This window comes from Sminthopsis crassicaudata, chromosome 1, assembly GCF_048593235.1.
Source record: "Sminthopsis crassicaudata isolate SCR6 chromosome 1, ASM4859323v1, whole genome shotgun sequence".
NCBI lineage: Eukaryota > Metazoa > Chordata > Mammalia > Dasyuromorphia > Dasyuridae > Sminthopsis > Sminthopsis crassicaudata.
In genome coordinates this window covers 299,211,751-299,225,245 of record NC_133617.1, presented here as the reverse complement: position 1 = coordinate 299,225,245, position 13,495 = coordinate 299,211,751, and positions in this window count along the sequence as shown.

The window sequence follows — 13,495 nt, the reverse complement described above, 5'->3', positions numbered from 1 at the left end:
CACCCAGTTCTATTTTTTTTTTTCTTTTAGAAGAGGAGGTGGAAATTAAAATGGAATGGTAGGAGTCTGGGGAACAGGTTTCATGAATTTAAGAGAAATATCTCTGGGAACAAAACCTTTTTGGAACCTCAACAAAAAGCCCAAATACTGAAAGTTCCAGTTGAATTTAAGCTCATGTAGGAACTCACATGGAAGGAAAAATGGTTCTTTTGTTTTATGAATCAATCTCTAGTTTTTATGGCCCATGATCTAGTCATGATATATAACATATAATAACCACTAGTTGGCATTTCTTTACAGCTTCTAGGTTTGCAAAGTACTTTACAAGTATCTCATTTTATCATTACACAATCCTGAAAGGCATTTGCCATAATTAATGTTTTACAGATAAAGAAAGTGAAGCAGAATGGGGTTGAGTGACTGCCCAGGCTTACTCATAGGTAGTAAATGTCTGAAGCTAAATTTGAACTTAGTTCTTCCTGACAGTAGGTCTAACTTTTTATCTACTATATCATCTACCTTCAAAACATAGGAAATGTTAAATAATCTGCAGATCAACCCAAGCACACAAATAAGCTACATTCCTGTATTCTAGTAAGCAATTCTAAACTAGATTTTAAAAGTATTCTAAGGACAGAAGAAAATTATTAGGTAAAAATCTTCTCCTTTGGTACTTGTCATTTTATCCATATCACTACCCATGTAGTAAGCCATGTAGTTCTTTACTTTCCCCATCCATTTTGTTCCTTTGGAAAGTGCCCATGCTCCTCTGCTGTGCTTTTAATGAGCTCTTTACATTGACTTAATTTGTCACTGTCTTCTGGTACTTGTGAAAACCTTGGTCTACTATCACCAGTACCTAATGGCGGGCTCTTGATATGGTATATTGCAATGGTCCTCAAACTTTTTAAATAGGGGGCCACTGTCCCTCTGACTGTTGGAGGGCCGGACTATAGTAAAAACAAAAGCTCATACTCTGTCTCTGCCCCTCAGCCCATTTGCCATAACCCAGTGGGCTGCATAAACGTCCTCAGAGGCTGCATCTGGCCCGCAGGCCGTAGTTTGAGAACCCCTGGTATATTGGATCAAGAGAAATTCTCTTTCTCCTTGCTACTTCCAGAGGTTCTTACCTTTGAGGTTCACACTATCCATTTATATTTCTTCCCCTTCACCAATGGAGATCTTTATTGCTTTTAAATACCAGCCTGCATGTGATAGATCCATCTTTCTCAAGGACTTCCAATGCCTAGGAGAATCTTCCATAATGCCTGGGGTGATAGTTGGAGAATTAAGCACATATGCTGACATCCCTTTGTACTGAGTTCTCTGTCGTCTCAGTTCATGGACTTTCTTATCTCCTATAACCAGCATCATAATTTCACATCAGCTTCCCTCAGGAATGACTACATTTGAGATTTCACTAACACTCAAAGATGCTCCTTCTATGTTATTGAATTCTAAAATTCCTACCTATCTCTAATTCAGCCTCAATCCTTCTAAACTAATCTTGGTTCTCAATTCTGAGCCTTCCTATTTCTGTCCAAGGCACTACTATCCTTACAATCCCCAGGCTCATAAACTTCCTCTTATCTTTATGCTCCCTCACCCCACATATCCAATCACTTGCAAAAATCATGCTTTTTTACTACTGTGACATCTCATATTTGCCGCCTCCTTCTATTCACACAGTTACCACCTTAGTCCAAGCCTTATCACCACTTGCCAAAATTATTATAATAGCTTCCTCTCTGTTAGCAGGTATCATGTTATCCCATTCCATCCTACCCTTTGTTGCTAAAATAAGTGACTCTCCTACCTGTAATGAATAAACAGTTTTGAGAGACAAGAATACTGAATAAATTATAACAATTTTATCTACCACTGCTAGCAAGTAGGTTAACAAAAGGGGCATATTTGTCCTTTCAATAACTCATAACAATTTTAATACTTACAAAGCCTTTGGAAAAAAGGTGCAACTGAGGGTAAAAATCAACTCTGGATAGCAAGTAATAAGAAGAATGAATAATGTAATGAGAGGTGGACTCATTTTAATGAGCTGGGGAACTGTAATTGATCACTCAGTTTTGATCAATGAGAATTATCTGTATTCATATAACCTTTTTGATGATATGGGAAGAAAAAAGGGAAAATCCACATTTTCCTAGATCTAAGAAAGACACAAGGGGCCAGAATCTATCAATTTACCTAAACTCAAAATTTCTTTACCTTTTGTACTGATCTGAGTTTTCCCTCTCAATATCAGACCTATGCTTCAATGGCTGCCTGTATAACCTATAAGGGCTGATTTCTGAATGAAGAAGTAGAAAAGGGGGGAATATACCTTTAGTAATTAACTATTAATACATGATTATTTCTCCCACAGTCAATCAGCTTCAGTGACTTCCTGAGACCTCTAAGATTAAATACAAACTCTTCCACTTAGCTTATAAATCCTGTCTCTAAGCTATCTTTCTAGCTGCTTTTGATATAATTCTCTATAATATTCTGATTAACCTTCTCTTTCTCACACACATATATATATATCACTCCCTCTCTAATCTACATACCTTTGTATTAGCTATATATATGTGTCTAAATTGCAATCCCCTTTACCTCTGCCTCATAGGTTCCCTTTTTTCCTTTAAGATATAGCTCACCAATTTGGAACTATGCTCAAAAAGTTATCAAACTGCATACCCTTTGATCCAACAGTGTAACTATTGGGCCTGTATCCCAAAGATATTCTAAAGGAGAGAAAGGGACCCACATATGCAAAAATGTTTGTAGCAGCCCTTTTTGTAGTGGCAAGAAACTGATCCACTCAGTTTTCAGTTTCTTTTGCTTCTCTCTCTTCTTTTTACTGGTTTGATTTGATTTTTATTGTGCAGCATGTTAATCCTAATAATCTGTATGCATATATTGGATTTAACATCTATTTCTACCATATTTAACATGTATTAGACCACTTGCCATCTGGGGGAGGGAAAGGAGGGGAAAATGGAACACAGGGTTTTGCAAGGGCTAATATTGGAGAATTGTACACATATATGTTTTGAAAAATAAAAAGCTGTAATAAAGAAAAAAAAGATATCACATAACCATTTTTATGAACCATTTTTGATTCCTTCAATTGAGTGTTCTCCCTTCTAACCTATACTGTATTTGCTATTTTGTTGATATTTTATTTATTGTCTTTACATTTATTCTGTATGCATTTCTATATGTTCTTGTCATACCTAGAATATAAATTTCTTGTGAATAGGGATTGTTTCATTATTTGTATCAGTATCTGGCACATAGTGGGCATAAATTTTAATTGATAGTTCTTCCTTCACCATTTTCTCAGCCTGATATCTATGTTCTGACATCACTTTGAAGTATATACTTTCTTCTATTCTAAATCCCTTATCTTATGGATTTTCCTTCTTTACCAAGCTCCAATCCTGAGTTACCTTCTCCATACTTACTTGTGTGATGCTGGAAAAAATCATATAATTGTGCCATCTTAAATTTTATGTGATCTTACTTCAATTAGGCTTTCACTGCAACATGACAATGATTTTATTATGAGAGGCAGCTAGGTAGCACAGAGAATAGACCAATGACCCTGGAGTCATGAAGCCTTGATTTCAAATTTAGTGTCCAATACTTAGTGATCCTGAACAAGTCACCCTCTGTCTGCCTCAGTTACTCAACTATAAAATGAGAATGACAGTACCTAATTCTGAGTTACTGTGAAGACCAAATGAGATATTTGTTGTGTTTTAGCACATTGTTTGATACAGTAATAAGATGTTTATTAAATAGTTTATTCTTTGATTCACTATAGTACTTCACATAGTGACAAGTACCTTTGATTCTCTCCTTAATATATCTTCTTTCTCCTTCGGAAGGAAAATAGAGATTCCCAAAATCTATACCTCAAAATCATTATAGTATACTCCTTTCTCTTCTCCAATTATTTCAATCTCTGAGGAAAAGGTAATCTTTCTTACCAAGGCTAACTCTTTTACTTAACTTAAACTGATTTCATCTCTTCCTCTCTAGAGGTTTGCTCTCTCAGTCATATTCCCCTTCCCCCTTCTTTCATCTTACATCTTTTATAGTTCCCTGGATCATATAAATAAGCCTCAGTGACCCCAACTTAAAAAGTATTTCACTGGATCTGCCCATTTCTACAAGCTATATTCCTTTATTTCTTCTCTCTTTCATAGTCAAACATTTAGAAAAAGTCATCTATGAATACTGCCTCTTTCTATATCTCACTACTCAGTTTCTTAATAGTGTGACTTCTGAATTTGCTATTAGGTTAAAACTATTCTTTCTCTCTTTCTCTTCTCTGTCTCTCTTTTTCATACCCACACACGTACATACATACATTAGTTAAAATAAGGGACTAGAGCAGAATCTATTATGCTTTAGTTAAAATAAAAAAGGCAGAATTACATGAACTAAAATAAGCAGAACCAAGAGATCATTACATACGACAACAAGATTATATGATGATCAATTTTGATGGATGTATCTCTCTTCAACAATGACATGATTCAGGCCATTTCCAATTATTCAGTCATGAAGAGAACCATCTACATCCAGAGAGAGTACTGTGGGAACTGAGTGTGGTTCACAACATAGCATTTTTCACTCTTTTTGTTATTTGTTTGAATTTTATTTTGCTTTTCCCTTTTAAAAAAACTGGTTTGATTGGATTTTTCTTGTGTGACATGATAATTGTATAATTATGTATGCATATATTGGATTTAACATATATTACCACCATGTTTAATATGTATTGGGCTACTTGCCATCTAGGAAAGGTCATGTGGGAAGGGGGAGGGAGGAATTGGAACACAAAGTTTTGCAAGGGCTAATGTTGAAGATATGTTTTGAAAAATAAAAAGCTTTAATGAAAAAAGGAAATAAAAGGGCAGAAGTAGAAATTATGATTTCAGACAACGCAAAGGTAAAAACAGATTCAATTAAAAGTGACAGGGAGGAAAACTACATCTTTCTAAAAGGCACCAAAGACAATGAAGCAATATCAATACTAAATATATATGTGTGTGTGTGTGTGTGTGTGTGTGTGTGTGTGTGTGTGTGTGTGTGTGTGCCAAATGGCAAAGCAGCCAGATTCCTAAAGGAAAAATTAGTTACAGAAGAAAAGAGTGAAATATTGGGAGAACCTCGACTTTCCCTTTACAGAAGTAGATTTGCCATAAAATAAGAAAAGTTAAGGAGATAAATAGCATTGCAGAAAAGTTAGTTTTGATTTACCTGTGGAGAAAACTGAATGGCAAAATAATATACCTTTCTCATGGCCCTTGTATGAAAATTGACCATATATTAAAACATCAGAAACCTCACAATGAAATACAAAGGAGCAGAAATATTAAACACATCCTTCTCAAGCAGTGATACAAAAAAAATTGTATCCAATAAAGAATTATGGAAACAGATTAAAACAAATTGGAAACTAAACTAATCCTAAAGAATGAGTGGGTCAAAATTTCAAATTATAAAAACATTCAATAATTTCATTAAAGAGAACAAGGAGACCACATACCAAAATTTATGAGATGCCACCAAAACAGTACGTAGGTAAAATTTATATTTTAAAACACATCAGTAAAAGAAAGAGGAAATCAATGAATTGGGCTTGCAATTAAAAAAAAAAACAGAAAAAGAACATATTCAAAATTCCAAATTAAATATCAAAATGAAAATTCTGAAAATCAAAGGTGAGATTAATGAAGTTGAAATAAAAAATCATTGAAATAAATAAAACCAAGAGCTAATGTTATGAAAAAATTAATCAAATAGCTAAGTGTTTGGTTAATTTGATTTTTAAAAAGAAAATAATACAGAGAATTGAAAGGATGAATGTACCACAAATTAAGATAAAATTAGAGCAATTAAGAATTATTTTGCTCAATTATATTCAAATAAAACAACATAAGTGAAATAGAGGACTATTTACAAATAAATAAATATATGTATATATATATATATATATATATATATATATATATATATATATTTCAGAATAACAATAGAGAAATAGAATAGTTAATTATATTAGAAAAAGAAATTGAACAAAGTATCTATGAACTCTCTAAAAAGAAATCCTTATATGCAAGGTGAATTCAACTAAACACTTAAGGAGCAATTAATCCTAATTCCAACATTTCTTTTAAAGTTTTTAAAAGAATAGGTAAAGTCCTACCAAATTTCTTTTATGACATAAATATGGTTTTGACACCAAATCCAGGGAGAACAAAAACAAAAAGAAAACTATATATCAATTTCCCTAATGAATATTGTTGGAAAAAATATAGCAATACATCACAAAGGTCATATACTATGACAGGTAGAATTTATATTAGGAATGCAGAACTGGTTCAGTATTGGGGAAATTATCAGCATGATTGACCATATTAAAACAAAAATCAAATGGCTATCTCAATAGTTGCAGAAAAATTTTTTGACAAAATAAAACACTCATTTTGAAAAGCATAGAAATCAATGGAACCTTTCTTAAAATGATTAATAGTCTCTCTCTAAAACAAAACAAAACAAAACAAAAAAGCAAGCATTATCTGTAATGAGAATAAACTAGAAGCCTCCCAAGAAGAAATGAACAACGGTGTACATTATCACTACTATTATTCAATATTGCATTAGAAATATGTTAGGTTTTGTTGGTAATGTAGAGAAATATTGAGAACAGTTATTTTTTATCCTGTAACTTTGCTAAAGTTAATTGTTACAATTAGCTTTTTAGCTGATTTTGCAGGGGTCTCTAAGTATAACATTATGTTATCTGCAAAGAAATTCACTGAAGGAAAAAAAAAAACCTCTTTAAGAAGTAAAACTGACCAAATAGAAAAGAAGTAAGTCATAAAAATGTAAACAGAAAAGGAATATTATAGAGGACTTAAGTTTAAACTGTTTACATTCCTACAAGAGTAGATGATACTTGTAACTCATAAGAATATTGCCATTATTCCATTATTAGGGCAAGTTAGAAGGTGTATTTATAGACAGAGGAAACAGGTGTGAGTTGAATATGAAGGGATGATGTCTAAAAAATAAAATTAAGGAATAAGAAAATAATATATTCAGAGAGAGGTATAGTGGTAAATTGGGGTAAATTATTTCACATAAAAGAGGCAAGAAAAAGCTTTTACAGTGGATGGGAAGAGGGGGCAAATATGGGACAGCATGAAAGGAAAAAGAATAGTAAAATGGTGGGGGGGAGACACAGCAATAATTGTGAAAAATTTTGAACCAAAATTCTCCAATAAATGCATTTCTCAACTATATATAGAACTGTATCAACTTTATAAAAATAATAGCCATTCTCCAGTTGATAAATATTAAAACTATATGAAGTTTTCAGATGAAGTAATTAAAACTAGCTACAACCATATAAAGAAAATGCTCTCACTACTGATTGAAAAAATACAAATTAAAACAATTCTGAGCTACTATCAAGGTAAAGTCAAAATGGATATATGCTTTAGATATAAAGGGAGATATCACTGAGTTAAAAGAATATGGAACATATTATCTATTAGAATCATGTTTTCCAAAGCAAATGATAATAACCCCTAGAGCACATTTCTTTTCCAATAATAACTTTGTAACTGGCATCCTTGTCCACAGTCTCTTCTAGATCCAATCTATCCAACAAGTATTCATTAGATCAATCTCCCTAAAACATAGCTTTATCATTTTATTTCCTTGCTCAAAAATGAGTCCATACCTCCTTATTGGATAAACAATCTAGTGCTGACTTCCTTTTATTTCTTTTGTTGTAGTGCAGCTATTTCAATTGTGTCTGACTCTTTGTGACCATTTGGGGTTTTCTCAGCAAAGATATTGAAATTGTTTATCATTTCCTTCTGCAGCTCATTTTATAGTTGAGAAAACAGGAAAATAGGATTAAAACTCTTGCCCCTGGTCATACACCTAGTATTTGAGTCTAGATTTGAACTCAGGAAAATGATTTGTCCTGACCCTGGAAGCAGGACCCTATATATTCTACCACCCGGCTGCTGGATCCATCACCTTATAAAATAAAAATTTATGATTGATTTTTGTGGTGACCACATTAGCATCTTGGATACCCTAGAATCAGCTGGAGTCAGGATAAGCAAAAGTCTTTATTCTTGGTCTTTAGCAGTAGAAGTGAAGGGGAGGGAAGTGACTTCACGCCTTCGTCTCTCGCCCAGAGTGAGTCTGGTTAGTCTCACTTCACTCTCTAGTCCCTCCCACAATTCTCGGTATACACCAAATGATTGGGTCAGTACAGGATAGTGGGAAGAGCCATTTTCCAAGCATATTCTTATAGAATATTGTCCAATTAGTAATTAGCTTTAAGTGCTCAATTGTCTGACCTCAGTGCATTAACTCAAGAGTTTCAGCCCCTTACAGATTTTTTGTTAATTCTATGTTTTGAAAAAAATTATTATTCTGAGAATGCATTTAGAGGCTTCACAGACTATGCCAAAGATGTCTATGACACAAGAATGGTAAATAACTTTATTTGAACTCTCTTGAGTACAGCAAAATGGTTGGAATGTGTTCATTTGGGAACGGATGAGATATGCTTCCTTCCAGTTTTGGGAGAGAGGACAGCAAGTATTCTCTTTCCATTAGTGAGAGATGTTTGAGGTATTTTAGAATCTCACCCCTGATATCTGGATTCCTTGATTTACCCAGAATAATTCTGTGGAAAATGGAGGCTACTAATTTGCATTCAAAAAAGACATATTATAGAATCAAGAATTTATTAGACTAGATAATTTTGTTGGGAATATTTTTATATTTTGGGTAGGAAAGTGAGTAGTTGGCTGTAGTAGTGTAAACTATGGATCCTACTGCTATGGAAACTGAGGCTAATTATTGTTATTAATTATTTTTACTCCAGGTGAAGTGTAATAGATTTTGCTCTTGCCCTTCATTTTAAGTCTCTCTGTGTGTTTATGTTTCAGATGTGTTTCTTATAAACAACATATCATAGGATTCTGGTTTTTTTTTATGTCTGCTCTGTTTTTATGGGTGAATTCATTCCATTAACATTCATAGTTATGATTACTAATTGAAAATTTTCCTCCATCTTATTTCTTTCTTTTTATCCTTCTCTCTCTTTTTTTACCTTGTTTCTTCTCAAAAGTTTTTTTTTTTTTTTTTTTTTTGGCTTTTGACTACTGCCTCCCTTAATCTACCCTCCCTTCTATCACCATTACTCCATATCTCTTATCCCCTTTTTCTCTTATTTCCTTACTAGGTAATACAAATTTTATACTCAACTGAATATGTATATATTTTCTTCCATTTTTTAATCATAATAAGAGTAAGGTTCAAGTGTTGGCTGCCACCAATACTATCTTATCATTTAGAGACATCTCCATTCCATATATTCATACAGACTATTAATACCCAACTTGTGGAAGAGCCTTCTGAACTCTTACTGATTTAATCAGCCACAGTTGGGTATACTGTACCTTGATTCTAAAATAATGATGTTATTTTTGACTCTTCAAGCATGAAGATGAACCAGCTGACACTATAAAAGCTCTTTCTTGATTTTTTTGTGTGAGAAATTTCCCTTCATTCTACTTCTCCCTTCACCTAGTGCATCCTTCTTTGTCATTCCTTTATTTTGGTGGGGAAGACCTTATCCCAAGATGATAATCAACACATACTTATACCCTTTGTCTAGCTAGACTCCATTTTAATAATGATAAAGTTCTTAGGAATTATATGTATCATTTTCCCACATAGGAATATAAGCCATTTAATCTTATTGCATTTCTTATGATTGTTCTTTTAAGTTTACTGTTCTTATGGTTCTCTTGAATCTTGTGTTTGAATATTTTTATTGTATTTGAAATTTTTTGTTCATTTATATTCTATTCTTTTCTATTTCATTAAATATCCATTTTCCCTTTATGACCAGAGGAGAACTAGAGATCATTATTGATCACAAAATAGAAGATTTTGATTACATCAAACTAAAAAGTTTCTGTACAAATAATACTAATGCAAACAAGATTAGAAGGGAAGTAACAAATTGGGAAAATATTTTTAAAAACAAAGGTCCTGACAAAGGTCTCATTTCCAAAATATATAGAGAACTGACCATAATTTATAAGAAACCGAACCATTCTCCAATTGATAAATGGTCAAAGGATATGAACAGACAATTCTCAGAGGAAGAAATTGAAACTATATCCACTCACATGAAAGAGTGTTCCAAATCACTACTGATCAGAGAAATGCAAATTAAGACCACTCTGAGATACCACCACACACCTGTCAGATTGGCTAAGATGACAGGAACAAATAATGACAAATGTTGGAGGGGATGTGGGGAAATTGGGACACTAATACATTGCTGGTGGAGTTGTGAAAGAATCCAGCCATTCTGGAGAGCAATCTGGAATTATGCCCAAAAAGTTATCAAACTGTGCATACCCTTTGACCCAGCAGCGCTACTACTGGGATTATATCCCAAAGAAATACTAAAGAGCGGAAAGAGACATATATGTGCCAAAATGTTTGTGGCAGCTCTTTTTGTTGTAGCTAGAAACTGGAAGATGAATGGATGTCCATCAGTTGGAGAATGGTTGGGTAAATTGTGGTATATGAAGGTTATGGAATATTATTGCTCGGTAAGAAATGACCAGCAGGAGGAATATAGAGAGGCCTGGAGAGACTTAAATCAACTGATGCTGAGTGAAATGAGCAGAACCAGAAGATCACTGTACACTTCAACAACAATACTGTATGAGGATGTATTCTGATGGAAGTGGAAATCTTCAACATAAAGAAGATACAACTCACTTCCAGTTGATCAATGATGGACAGAGGTAGCTACACCCAGAGAAGAAACACTGGGAGGGGAATGTAAATTGTTAGCACTAATATCTGTCTGCCCAGGTTGCATGTACCTTCGGAATCTAATGCTTATTGTGCAACAAGAAAATGATATTCGCACACATGTATTGTACCTAGATTATATTGTAACACATGTAAAATGTATGGTATTGCCTGTCGTCGGGGGGAGGGAATAGAGGGAGGGGGGGTAATTTGGAAAAATGAATACAAGGGATAATATTATAAAATATATATATATATATATAATTAAAAAAATATATATCCATTTTCCCCTGAAGGATTATATTCAGTTTTTCTGGGTAGGTTATTCTTGGTTGTAATGTTAGCTCCTCTGCATACTAGAATATACCCTCTTTGATATGGAAGCTTATGTGTTCCTGATTACTGTGATTCTATATTTGCATTGTTTCTTGCTAGCTGCTTCTAGTATTTTCTCCTTGAACTGGGAACTCTGAAATTTGGCCATAATATTTCTGGTGGTTTTCCCTTTGGAATTTCTCTCTGGAGGTGATGAGTAGATTTTTTTTCTTCAATGAATTTTTGTGCTTTTTTTTTCTTTTTTTTACCATTAAATCATTTCTGGTTTTAAGGCAATTTCTTTAGTAATTTTGTGCCTCTTGCTATCAGGCTGTTAATTCTCTTTTCATAATTTTCTTGCATCACTCATTTCTTTTCCCAATTTTTCCTCTATCATTCATCACTTTCTTTAACTCTCCCAGAATTTTTGTTGGATTTGGGACCAAGTAGCATTTATTTCAAGGCTTTTCTTTTGACTGTTTTCACATTGCTTTCTTCTGAATTTATGTTTTAGTTCTCTTTATAGCAAGAATTCTTAATCTTTTTTTGGAGGTGGTATATGGGGGGGATGATGGATCATTTTTAGCAGTCTGATGAAATCATAGAGTTCTTTTTAGATTATTTTTTGAGGCAACCAATATTAAATGACTCGCAGAACACATAACTAGTAAGTGACTTGAGATCTTCTGTACTTACCTAGATGCCCATTTTTAATATCTTTTAAAATAATTCAAAACTCCTAAATTTCAATTAATGGTTGGTGAAAAAAAGATTGATTCCCTCCCTCTTATTCTACTTCAAAGAACCCCTAATATCTATCAGTAAATTCCCTACTCTAGAAAAAAAAAAAAAAGTAATCCCAGCTGAAATAAATGAAGAGATAATCATGACCAAGTTAGGCTCAACACCAGCAGTTAATATGGACAATTTAGAAAATCTAGAACTGCCTAATCTGGAATTGTTTTCTTTTATTCACACTTCTAATTTCCATAAACTATTGTTTTGTTGAAAGTGTGGATTATTTTTTTCTTGTTAAATAGCCTTGAGAAATGTTCTTTTGTGGTCAGAGGTGTGGAAACAGAATTTAGAATTATAAATGGGTATTAAGGGAGCCTAGAAAAGGTGAAAGAAGCATCAGAATGGAATAGAAAACTGGGACACAGTGCTAGCAGATCTTTGGATTATATTTCTGAATCCAAGGAGCTAAAAAAGTTCAAAGACCAAAATGTTTAAGATGTAAGGTGCTTCAAAATGAGGTTCAATTTTAGTGGTGTTCTATGATTATGTACTGAAAGGAGGACCCTGGGAAAAGGATTCTTTGAAAAGATACCACAGAGTGACTCAAGAAAACCAACTAGTAGTCAATAAAACTTGCAGTTGTGTTATTGGGTTTAGGATATGAAGATTAAAACAATAAATCTGGAGCTTACATTCTATTGGAGGAGGGTGTAAAATCACATGTCCACAGAAGAATAAATACAAAATTCACATCAATATTATTTTGGCACAGTGCAAAGTAAACTGTGGGGATCAGAAAAAGTCTCATGAAACATATGGTGCTTGAGTTGAGCTTTGAAGGATGCTAAAACATGGAAGGAATGAAAGAGAACATTCCAGTTAATAGAGACAGATTGGACAAAGGCATGGAAACCAGAGGTGGAATATAAGATAGAACTTTTATGATTTCTCGCAGTCAACTCTTAATTCTTCATAAGGCATGAAAGACACACTAGGTTCTCAAAGGCTAGGGCAACAGAGTGTAAGTACAGTATATATAACACAATTATCTTAAAACCAGTCTAGCCAAGCTGAGATAAGTTCATCAGGGGGCTAGTCATCAAGCAAATTTTTTTTCAGTGTTTCTATACTAAATTATAACATATGGTCACAAGACTAGGACAGGCTTCCAACATTTGAGGAAATAAAGGATGTTGGGGAAGTCCAGAAAGGGAGTTTGACTCCCAGCAACCCATGAAAGACTTGTGCTTTACATAAATGGAGGTAAGATGCTTCATCTCAGAGACAGTAGGGTTTTACAAGCATTATAACAGCATCAGCTAACTTGTACCAAAAAGGAGACAGAAGTCTTCTCAAAATCTTCATTCTACTTTTACTGTCCAAGAACACAAAGTTTTACTTGGCTAAAGAGTGTTTAGAGACCACTTTTCCCCTTTGTCCTTGAAAAAAGTAAGCACAGATTCTAAAACCTATGTTTTTCTGCCAATATAAATTCCAAAATTTGATTATTACTTTGACTGCAGATTTCCTGGTTAGCCGCCCATGCATTTGTATA